Source organism: Hylaeus anthracinus, unplaced genomic scaffold (genome assembly GCF_026225885.1).
Source record: "Hylaeus anthracinus isolate JK02 unplaced genomic scaffold, UHH_iyHylAnth1.0_haploid 4, whole genome shotgun sequence".
Lineage (NCBI taxonomy): Eukaryota > Metazoa > Arthropoda > Insecta > Hymenoptera > Colletidae > Hylaeus > Hylaeus anthracinus.
This window is the reverse complement of record NW_026535289.1, coordinates 1,508,094-1,520,711: the sequence shown is the minus strand read 5'-3', so window position 1 is coordinate 1,520,711 and position 12,618 is coordinate 1,508,094. Positions and strand designations below refer to the sequence as shown.

Below are 12,618 nucleotides of genomic sequence, written 5' to 3'. Positions count from 1 at the left end.
TACGAAAAGGTTACGTATTTTGTATAAGTGAGAAATCAAAACAAGAAAAAACAATGAATCGATAGAAATACAAAAGCAATAAGTATTCGTACAAGCGTTAAATTTTTAAAATTTCATTTAAAAAAAAAGGAAATTTACATTAATTTATAAATAATTAATACTCCGTGGGATCTCCTTTTGATTTTATAATTACTGCAACTCTCCTAGGCATTAAATTAACTATCATAAATCTCGATGTTATTCGGGGTAGGATCTTCTTTCATTCCTTTATTAGAGCATTTTTTAAGTCTTTTTTACTGGAAATTTAACGTTTTCTAATTGCCACGAAGCAATAAACTAATGTGCTTTTGTTACAAATTCTAACGTAAATTGTTCGTCATAAGAACCGTGCGAATACTTATTGCTTCTATATTTCTACCAATTTTTCGTATTTTCTTTTTAATTTCCCAAATTATATAAACTAGTAATAGTTGTTTGAACTATATTCTAGAGATTTCTATTTCTATATATTCGAGAATACATAGAATATCATTGATTATAAAAAAAGGAGTTAATAAAGTACAATTTCACACAAAAGTTTTTTGCGAAATTGATCGATGTACGAATACATTCTGTACGAATACATTGTAGTTATATAAATTGTAAATAAAATAATGTTTATGTCCCACTGAGTGAGGATAATATCCCTTAATATATTAGTGGGCCCAACAATAAAGTGGAATGTCTTATGTGAAAGTTACTCGTATATCTAAATGCCAATTTTTAATTTTCTTTTATCCGTCACTGTACGGGAGCTTCAAACTTTTGTTAACTATTTCAATGTATACTTCCATTGCTTTATCTTACACCATAGACAAAGTTACACAGTAAACATTGTAAAGTGTCCGAATATTGAAGTTACTCACTGTATATATACAAACGTACCTGTTGCGAGAACCCGAGGCGTAATACACGAATGACGTTATATATATACGAACGATCGTAGACGAATTTGACCGACAATCTTCCGGTGAAAAGCAATACGGCATCGAATGTACTCGGTGCGCAATGAGTTCCTTAATGGACGAAATTAAAAAATTTGAAGTATGCATAGGATGCAATAATGTTTATTTCTTGAAATATTAGTAAAAGAACATGGTTTTGAACATTACCAATATCTTTTACTTAATTTACCAATTTATTGTTAAAATTAAAACATAAAGTTTAAGAAAAAATGTATTGATTTTTCTCAAACACGTGCCATTAGCAGAATATTTATTTCTTTAATTTCATTTTTATAAGTCGATTTTAATATTGTAGTACATTTAAAAACTCACTCAATATGGAATATTCTTCTTTTGAAAATTTAAGAACTCTATCTAATATATAATGAATTACAAAAAATTAAGTAAAATACTCAATACTCACATACTCATAGTGATCATTACGATTTTTCACGCATTTTCGTTCAACAGATTTTCAAAATTGTTCAAACAAAAGTTAGTCAGTAATCGGTTCATAATAAATTGCAATGGTAAAAATTAAAAAAAAACTTTTTTTAAATAAGAAATAGTCATCCCAATTTTTATGAATGAAACTATGCATTTTTGCATAGAGTGACTTCAAAAGAGTCTTAGGTCAAAAAATGGTTAATTTAAAAGTTACGAATTTTGTTTTGAACGTGTGTATATATAAACGTCACACTGTGCAGCTGCATCGGACGTTTGAAAAGTTCACGCACCCGTAGTGAATTTTGTTTTCTCTCTCCTCAAGTTTTCACGAAACGTTAGAATGAACTCGATGTTTTCTAAAATGACTTTCGGATGTCTGCACAGAACTGAGACACTTTAACGGCGTCATGTTTACGTTTGAAATTTGTTGCTAGCCGAGTTAACACGGAGTATCAGTTAACGGTGAGCTTAAACACGCTGAAAATTGTTATCACGTCGATGATATTTGAGTGTGCGTTTCCCATCAGTCGACGAAAGGTGAAAGGGAAGACATGCGACGTCGTCGTACTGCGTCGCAAGTAGCCAACCACATAGTCGAACGAAACGAGTGAAATGCAGATCGTTGCTATCGGTGGAAATGAAGCGAGATCCTTATCAAGATAGATATTAAAGATAACTGAAATATGAACGATAGCAGAAACTTGCTTCAATGTTTATTTCAACCCTGTGCGAATATTTGACAAATTTTTTACAGCTGTATTTTCACATGCTAACAAACAAAAGTATTTAATTTTAAGTTAATTTAATTAAGTTCAATATTAATTTCTGACAATAGTTAAATTACTTATTAACAATATTTATTATTTAAACGATGATGACGAATATGATTTTGCTGAAATATTAATGTTTTATTGTTTACCGTCAGGGAATTATCCATAGATCGTGAATGACCGTGGCTAACCACTGACTACTAACTTCACTTTCTTTTATTTTTCAGATGTATCTCTATATTTTCATTAATAGTTTTCTATTTTTATTTTCTGAATATTTTGCGATATCACTTCTTGTGTATTTATGTCTAATTAATCGATTATTATTTTTTGACTCTTTTGGTTATATACTTCATCCAACAAATACACCGCTTCTGTCGTGGGAACTTTAGTTGTAAAGGTCGATTCAGACTATACGACACGGACCGTCACGTTCCGGCACCGACATGACAAAACATTAAAACACGCGTTTTAATGGAACTATTCACACTTAACAGACACCGACCAGAACGTTCCGTCAACAGGAATAGTGTGAATAGTTCCATTAAAACGCGTGTTTTAATGTTTTGTCGTGTCGGTGATGGTCTGTGTCGTATAGTTTGAATCGACCTTAAGGCGTTAGAATACAACTTAGCTGAAGCTAATCTTTCGCGTGTACAGACGTCTGTACTCTGCCTAGCGATTGTTAAACAATTAATTTCTTTTGTTTGTTCGTTTGCTGATATTGGCTTGTAATTTCATTCCTTATTTTGGCTACTATTGGTTCACGTGATAAGCGAGCGACTGACTGTGTGGTGGTCTAAAAAGTCTCTAGATCCGAATTCTTTCCTGTGAAACATCTTGCTGGTCGAGCCTAAGCCCTTAACCCATTCACTGCCAACTACGAGATATCTAGTAGCTCAAATTGATTGCAATTACTCAATGGATAAGTTTATAGCCTTTTGAGTAACAAATTATAGCAAAAGAAGATCGTAAATTTTCTTTCTAAAACAACAAAGGAGGGTGTACAGAAATGCCCATTTTTGGCATCGCCTGGAAATGAAAAATTCATGCAGGATCTTTTAGAGTGTCTCCCAAGGAATAAAAAATGTCCGTACCACTTTCCCGAGAAACGATGGGAAAGTTGTCAAAAATACGTTTAATGTATGAATGCGATGATAACGGAACTTACGTATATTCTACATTTCGTCGTCTTCTTCTTCGGATATTGAACCGTTTTCGAAATAAATATTAAGGAACTCAGCAGGCAGATGAATTGAAGCTTGAAATCGAGCAAATCCAAAATACCACATAATCATGGCTACATGGGAACATCAACCAACAACGCGTACTCCGACTTTGCACCCACATGAGTGTGCAAGTATGACTTCCAGTGCGGTTTTACTTTTATCAATTAGTACATATACAATGTATTTTAAACTATTTGAATGTCGTGAATGCAGTTTCGTTCGAAATAAAATGGCGTTAATTGGTTCCACATCAATCTGGTATTTTTTTAAATCAATATTGTATGATGGTACTGCGACTTGAAATTCAAAATCTCCGCTGTCATTTATATGGTCGGCGTAATAACCAGATGCTTGCTTGATTTGGTATGTTCCATATACGTATAAGCATAGATCGTTGTAAGTTAATCTGGGGAAAACTCTAATTCTGTAACTTTCATACGTCGGAATTGTGCTCGCTTTATATTCATATTTTCCGCGTACGTAAGTTCTAAGTAAATAAGTAAATATATAAGTAAGTTCTAAGTACGTAAGTAAATATACGTAAGTTCCGTTATCATCACATTCATACTTTGAACGTATTTTTGACAACTTTCCCATCGTTTCTCGGGAAAGTGATAATGATATTTTTTGTTTCTTAGGAGTCACTCTAAAAGATCCAGCATGAATTTTTCATTTACAGGCGATGCCAAAAATGAGCATTTCTTAACACCCTCCTTTGATATCACTTTTTATTATCAAAATAATAACCTAGTTTACACATCTGTATTAAATCTTGACGCCCAAGGCAAAACGTTTTAAAACGCGACACGGTAAGGGCCATTATACCAGTGTCATAAGTCGGGTCCAATATTGGTTTCTAACGGGATGCAGGAAGTGGAGGATTGATACGAAGCAGGACTGACCCAGTAAGTCCAGTTTTCCGGATCGCGTCGCGTCGCGATCTTAATTTAGCTTCACTCTCTTAGTTAAAATAATTTCTTGGCAGAGTCAGACTTTGAAAATCGAAGGAACTTTATTTCCTTCGATCTCCATCATTTGTTAATATTAAGCTCTATTTTATAATTCATGTCGACAGAAACCGAAGAACTATGATTCCTTCTGTTTCTTCGCTCGCAGCATCTCGTGATGGGTTACAAAATTCATATTTTATATATTCTTGCATTTGTGCATCTATATTTTCATTTGCCATAAACGCACGAACATCCGCAGTCCAATATAACTCACAAAAACTCTGTAGGATTATTTGATTAAACATATCACTGGCTCAGCTTTTGTCCTTTCAACGCGAAATACAATTTGAATGTAATACAATAAAGGATCATTTTTGAATATTGAGTAAATTATTATTAATCTCACGTTTTGACTCTTTATGTTAATGCCATTTTCGGATAATCGTATCTTTTGGTATATTAATTTTAATAAATTCTTCTGCTAAAATAACACGAAGACTACCAAAGTCAATGTATATTTATCGTCAGACTGCGTATATTTATGCATTTATGGCAAGTATAAGTAAAATATTAACAATAAAGTTCACGATACACTATTTAGAAGATGGGACATACTTTTATATAAATCTCAATTCTTTATCTAAATCTGTAAAAATATGAATTTGTATAAACATCGTGCATCGACAAAGAACAAACTAATTCATAAATAAAATTGATTCTCAACTACACTAGTTGTTCCCAAAAAATTGTGATAAAACTGTTATTAATGATCGAGTGACTTTAAGATTGAAGCATATACATGAGTCAGTATGACCGGATAGTTTTAGTATTAATTAGGTACATCGTATCGTTCATAGATTTCACGTATACCTAACTCGAAAACGAAAAGTCGAAACATAAATAATAGCTCGTTCGAGCCAGCGACGTCATCGTCCTCTGGCATGTATACACACACAAGTTCACCAAAATTGCGATAAAATCATTCTTAACATGAATTGTGTGATTTTAAGAAGTTTGAAGTATTTACATGGGTCCAAATGACCACCAAACAGTTTGAATATTAATTACGTAAATCGTAATGTTTGTATATTTCAAATATACTTCCAACATGAAAAGTCGAAAAATAAATAATAGCTCGTTTGAGCCAGCGACATCGCCGTTCGTTAGCCTGTATAAACACAAATCCCCCAAAATTATGATAAAACTATTATTAATAATTAAAAAATGTTAAGAAGTTCGAAAGATATAAGTCTAATTAACCAGATATATACAGATTACAAATATACTTCCAACATGAAAAGTCGAAAAATAAATAATAGCTCGATCGAGGCAGCGACATCACCGTTCGTTCGCCCGTATACACACAAGCTCGCGTATAAATATTCGATTCTAATTTATATCGAACGAATATCTGATGGAACGTTGTTTATCTTTTATTCGCCGATTTGAAATCCTCTATAATACCTAGATCAGAATTTTCCCCGGTCTCGGACCTCCGCAACACCCGGTACGACTCGGTGAGCAATTTCGCGTCTACTCGACTGCGACGAAAAAGCGAGTGAAAGAAAAGCCGGTAGCGAGCCAAGAAAGCGAGCCGACCGTGGAAAATTCGTGTACGGGTGGTAAATATACCGAGAAGCATAAAGAGAGGAAGGAAAATGCGTCTCGACTTACCTGATTCTCGTCGAGCTTCAGCTTTCACGTACAAGTACTGGTTCCCACCGGTGTGTCGACTCTTCACGCCATGGAGAGCTTCTCGCCGAGATGCTTTCACTCGCGATCTACGAACACGGGGAGCGATCTCTCCTTCTCCCCCCTTCTACCACGCTACGGAGCCTATTTTCAGACTGATACCGGTCCACTCGATCGTTACATTTTCGTGGGCGAAAAAACGGCCCTAATTTAACCCTTCCGCGGACGGAGAGGCGTCCACTCCCTTTTGTTTTGGAGTCGTAGGTGTTTGGCCGGGCCGGACGCGAAACGAGATAGCCGCTTCTATTCGTTTTTATCTCTGTCTCCCTTTCACGGTGCGATGGGACGCGCACGCTCCAGCACGGAAGCTCGTCGACGAGTAAAATCCCGACCGCAACGGCGACGGAGCCAGGACGCGCCTTTCGCAAGCACCGCGCAAACTCAGACTATTGCGTGCGGAATCCGGTCTCCATGGCTGTGCGGTAAGGGTCGTATCTACTCGGCTGCGTTCGGACGCCAATGGTGAACGCGAACCTCGCGAACACCGTTCAGAGCCACCGAGACGGTAGGAGGGAGAGCCTTTGGGATCTGCTTATGGTTTACAGGTGAAGGAAGAAGGAAAGGCACTTTGAAGAAAAATTGTATACACCGGAGCTTCATTTATTTGAACTACGTACAGTGGATCAAGATGGGCAGTAATCTTTGGGCGGTTTTCACAGTCGCATGTTATTTCTAAGCTGGCCTTAAGCATATGCTTAAGGTGTTCGTCAGATTCACAGTCGTCGAATAAGTAACCCCTTAATACAATAAATGTACTTCTTTTATATGCATACTGCCAGTTTTGTCTCTTTTTAATTATTTACGACTATTTTACCATCCAAAGAGCGACGCATATCGCGTATATGTAAACAATGGATATCGTTTAAGAAATAATGAACTTTTAAGGAAAATATTATGATATCAATTACAAAATTGTTGACCGTAGTTGCCTTCCTATCGTATGCATAGCTGGTATTTTTGTTTCTATTTAATTATTTAACCATATTCCAGGAATCCGACAGTTTTTAAACTTTTACGTATGGTAGCTAAATAACCGATCACCATTCCTGATTTTTTTTGTAGGTATTACTCACAGGGTTGTTTGTAATTACCACCCGCAAAAAATGAATTATTTATTTCCTACCCTTAATAATTGATTAGCAATAAACAAAAAAATATATAAGGACAAATGGTCAATTCAGAACGGGCACGAATAAGATACATAAATAATGCTGCATTTTCAAGAATCATTTTAATTAGTTGTTACAATAGAAAATCGACGGAAATAGCCGATCGTCAAACAAGCATTGCTTAAGCATTTGCTCAACTAAGCAACCTTAAGCATCGGTTTCTTAACTAGTCGAGCTTATTCGCTGACTGTAAATACATAGCGACTCAAGTAATGCTTATTAAGGTGAGGTCCCATGTATCTATGTTCGGGCGGCAAGCACGAGCAACGTCCACTTGAAAGTGTCAACTCGTCGCGCAGGAGGGTCTGATGGACCCAGGCGAACTGGCACAACGAGCCTCGAACACGTAAACGAGCACGGAATCCCGAAAATGCCACGCGCTTGCATCGGCATTTCAACGGGCAATCATCGCAACCGGCGGTCGACAAGAAGATGTCATAAAAAATTGAAAATACCAACCTCGACAATTTTTATCAGAACTTTGCGGAAGTAACTTCACTCGATTTCTGATGCTTCTACGATCAAAATGATATCTCACATCGCGTAAATCGGACTATTTTTAACAAAATTATATGCAAAATCTGATTGCATAATTGAAAAGTTATTTCGTTAAAAACAGTTCGATTTACGCGACGTGAGATATCGTTTTGATCGTAGAAGCATCAGAAATCCAATTCACGTTGATACGATGAAAAATAAAGAATTCGATTTTATCAAAAACTGATGAGTCGATCGCCCGTTTGACCCCAGACCCTTGAGCGAACCCAGCTGGACGCCTACGGTCTCGGTCAAAACAAGTATTGGGGTCTCGCTTCGAACCACTCGAAAGGGTCGATTTTTTTTAGCGTTCGATCCAGGCTCGCGTGAAATAGTCCCCGTGCTCGAGACCCAAACGCTTGTAAAAATCGACCCTTTTAAGTGGTTCTAACCGTTCGTTGCATTTATCGACCTTTTTCTCGCTAGTAGGAACGTGTTTTCGAACAAAATCCGGCGAGCACGGACAATTTATTGCTCGAGCACGAGCATTACATACATGGGACCTCACCTTTACAGTAAGGCGAACTTAGTCAAGAACTTGTTAAGACAATGCTTAAGTCGCGACTGTGAATACGGGCCTTTGTGAAAGTAAATTAAATACACAAAAAAATGAGGAACATTTATTTAACGTTTATTTGAACTACATTTATTCGAGTGAAATTTTATTAATACAAGATTTATAATGAAATAGTAATTGTAATGTATATTTTGTTAATTATAAACCGAATTAATTATTTTCATTATATGACCTTGTGAGATGTTGTTCTTATAACGTTGGAGTCAACATATTATACATGTTTGAATTCGTTTCTCTATCAGTAATATTACAATAATAAGGACACCCCGTCCTGGTTAGAGAAATGCTAATTACCTTGAAATCTTTGAATATATGACCCTGAAATGATTTTTTTGTCTCTCATAGTATGTTTCCTTAGATATCAAACAATTTCCTCTTGCGATATGCAGTGGGTGTAGAAAGTATTCGTACACCGATCAATTTCCAAAAAAACTATGTAATATTGTAATTTGTTAACTTATGTTTTATAAACAATGACATTCTACATATCCTCGGAAATCTCTAGAATAGATAGATTACAAAAAGAAAATAGCTATTTATGTAAGTTGCGAAATTAACAAGAAAAAAAGAATTAATCGATAGAAATGTTGAAGCAAGAAGTACTCGCACAACTGTTTAAAAGTACTTCACTGGAAATTTGATGTTTTCTAATTCACATGGAGCAATAAACTAATGTGTTTACGTTACAAACTCTACTGTAAATGGTTCGTCATAAGAATCGTACAAATACTTATTGCTTCTATACTTTTACCCACTTTTCGCATTTTTTTGTTAATTTCACAAATTATATTAACTAGTAAATGTTGCTTGGACTATATATATATCTTAGAGACTTTCAAGAATATGTAAAATATCACTGATCCTAAAAAATGTTAAGAAATTACAATTTCACACAAAAGTTTTTTGGGAAATTGATCGGTGTACGAGTACATACTACACCCACTGTATCTTCGTATCATTAAAAGCATCAAAGCTATTTTAGGGACTAGTATTAGGTGTCTCATCCTGTATACCATACTACTTGTAATAAGTAACGTAATAAATAATGTCTCGAGAGACATTATGCAAATAATCATACAAACAAGTTTTATTCTGTATTATCCAGGCATTCTTTTATGCCAAATGACAAGATATACAGAATATTGTGTTACTTGTAGTACATTTTTTTCTTCATAACAAGTTAATATTAGAGTGGAATTCGTTCCGATGTCACCTTGACAAATAAGTCTCAGGGTAGAGATAAAAATATTGGATTAGATAATTTTGGGTAAGATACGAATCAAGGATGCTCACTCAGTCCAATCACGTTTAATCCACACGAGGCGGAAATAGAAAATGAGCGATGAGGGGTGGGACAAGATGGATGGATAATAGGGGAAAAACAAATCTGAATTTGTTCACATGCGGGCAATATCGGGATACCTTCACAGTGGGAAAGGGCATGGAAGCCTTAAAAATCATGTCATTTAAATTTTTTAAAAGGAAGAAACTATCGATTAACTTCAATAAAAAGGAAATAAAAAAATTCTATTCGACAAAAGAGGAGAAAGAATAAAAAGAATGCCATGAAAGTGAAATGAGTTAGAAATGGAAGAGGTAAAAAGGTTCTTGAGATACGGAATGATAAGGAGGAAGAAAGACGGTAAGCACGTTGGAAGAATGATAACTGTGGGGACAACGATGTGGAAGCTAGGGAACCTAGGAAAAAGTGAGAAAAAATATAAAGTGGTGGGTAAAACTATTTGACACAATTGTAGAGAGTACATTACTGTACGGTAGTGATGTATAAAGCGTGGAATCTTCAAAGCTTTAAGGCTCAACCGTAAAGACTGAGTTTCAAAGCTTGCACATGATGCTCGAGGTTCGAGCCTGTAGAAAAGGGTTGTAGCGTTTACGGCTTGAACCAGCTCGAGCTCGCAGAGCTGGAAAGTCGAAAGTCGAGGCTCGATGTCTATCAGCGTTGGACACATTTTTATCCAAATAACGAATAAAAAATTGGAGTAACACTTATTTAGATAAGCTCTCATTCATGAGTAACGATTGAAGTTAAATAAAAATGAAATTGGAAATGTTAATTGGAAATGTTAGTCGCTTCTGAAGACTAATAAAGACATCAAAGTGTTTAATTCTGTATGAATCTGTCCAATTTTCAAGTCACATACTACTTTATAAAACAATTTAATTGTTCTCCATGAGTCATTCGCGATAGAAGAAATAAAATCGGAAATTAATTTTAACAGGAATATAATCGTATGAATATAATGTTTTAACGAAGAATATAAACTGAAAAGTCGCGTTTCCTCGATGATAGCATACTTAACAAAACAATCGTCTTGAGGGAATATTAAAAAAATAAAAATAGAAGCTGATTGAACAAAATATTGTGTCATAAGTCATATCAGCAATTGATTAAAAATTCTTTTCCAATTAGGTATAAAATTCAAGATTAATTACAACACTAAAATTTTGAACAATAGTCTGTCGTAAGTCTTAATTTAAAAAAAAACGAAACATACGTAGTAATGATGTGATGAAACTGATCAACGATTCTGACAACGAGTATCACCCAATTTTAAAACGTTGATTTAAACGAAACTTGTTACAGACATAGAGCATTAAAAAATATTCATGTTCATGAGATGAAATTTCTCAAAATCTGATGAAGATAGGGAATAATCTTAAATAAGGCAAAAGTTTGGTTTTAAATGAACAATAATATGATCTAAGTAGAAATGTTAAAAGGACAATGTTAATATCAACTATATGTTTGTTATTACTAGACTGTGAATGTTCATGCATTCACGAAAAATTGTAATATGAGTAAATCTATGATAATGTGCAGAAATGCAAAAATATATAAAATATAAACAACAATATACATTTTATACCGTTTAGAAGACAAGACATACTCAATAATATTCCTAAATACTTAATATTAATATTTAAGTTTCAATTCTTTTTGTATATTTCTGAAGCCATAATTTTACATAAACATCTACAGTCTAGTTAATGCAACGACGTCTGAACGAAACATTTTTGATATTATTTTCGAAATTTAAAACAACCATTTCGTAAGGGAAAGAAAATGTGATAATTTTGAAATTGTCTTTTAGCTGAACTTTTAAAGCTTGCGTATAAAGCTTGTGGTTGAAGACTAAAAGGCTCTAGCGTTTACGACTTGAACCGCGACACGAGGTCTGAGGGCTCGAGACTCGAAGCTTATTTCAACAACGTTGCTATACGGAGCGAAAATAGGGTAATGGAAGGGCTGAACGACATGGAAATGCTACAAGAGGGATATTTGAGATAGGTACTGTGACTAAATAAATTGTCACCAAGGTAAGTAAAATTAAATCTGACGACAGACAAAATAAGTGTTTAGAGAATATCAAATTCTTATAGAAGAAAAATAACTGAAGAAATAATATTAAAGGGATTTAGAATTGGACACTCAAAGCTCGCTCGTTTACATCTAATATTCAAATCTAACTCATCAACATGTGAAGAATGTCATACACAAATAACAATGAAAAATATCACCTTGAACTGCGACAAATTCTCTAAACTTCGAAACAAAGTTCAATTGGGACCAACTCTAGGAAGAAATATCAATGGTAGATCGAAGATCCAGAATTTGATATTGTTTCGAAAGAATCACAAGACTTCTCAACAGCATTTAAATCATATTATTCTCAGTCGACCAAAACAATGAATATTCATTGCTAATATGCAGTTAAATGCAGTTGCTGAAAAATTGAACTTTTCAAAAGTAGCTGGTTATTGTTGCACGCTTAATTCATATAGCTATATGATCATGTTTAATTTGTGTGCGACCCTTCACGGGCCACACAAGAAACTTCCCGATTTCCGATTGCAGCGCCATCTATCGCGAATAAAAAAAATGTTTGAAACTAGTGTTTTGAAAAGGTCTCATAGCCAGTTTTCACAGTGTATGATACAAAATGACGTGTTCCATTAAAAAAATCATGTTGACTTTGACGTGACTTTGACCGGTCCTTTGAAGGTCAAACGGACACGATCATTCAATAGAATTTTTCAAACCCTAAAACATTTCTCTAAACCATTTTTCTCACAAATGTTCCATTTTGGAAATATTTGACTGTCTCCATACTTTTGGAGCACCCTGTATGTATATATACAGGGTGTCCCAGCCTTAGTGATACAGCGCTCTAACTCCAAAACT

The 12,618-nt window shown here is 34.8% G+C and overlaps 1 protein-coding gene across 2 annotated transcripts in view; it reads right to left on the bottom strand.

The window, feature by feature from the left end:
- LOC128895095 (uncharacterized) overlaps nt 1-6,570 on the bottom strand; it is a 129,993-nt gene extending 123,423 nt beyond the window's left edge. The window contains exon 1 of one of the 2 annotated variants that reach the window (XM_054157369.1): nt 6,054-6,570. The gene's annotated coding sequence lies outside the window, so the exon portion shown is untranslated. The remainder of the gene's footprint in view (nt 1-6,053) is intronic. The other variant, XM_054157370.1, reaches the window with a different exon arrangement.
- Nucleotides 6,571-12,618: the final 6,048 nt, after the last annotated feature.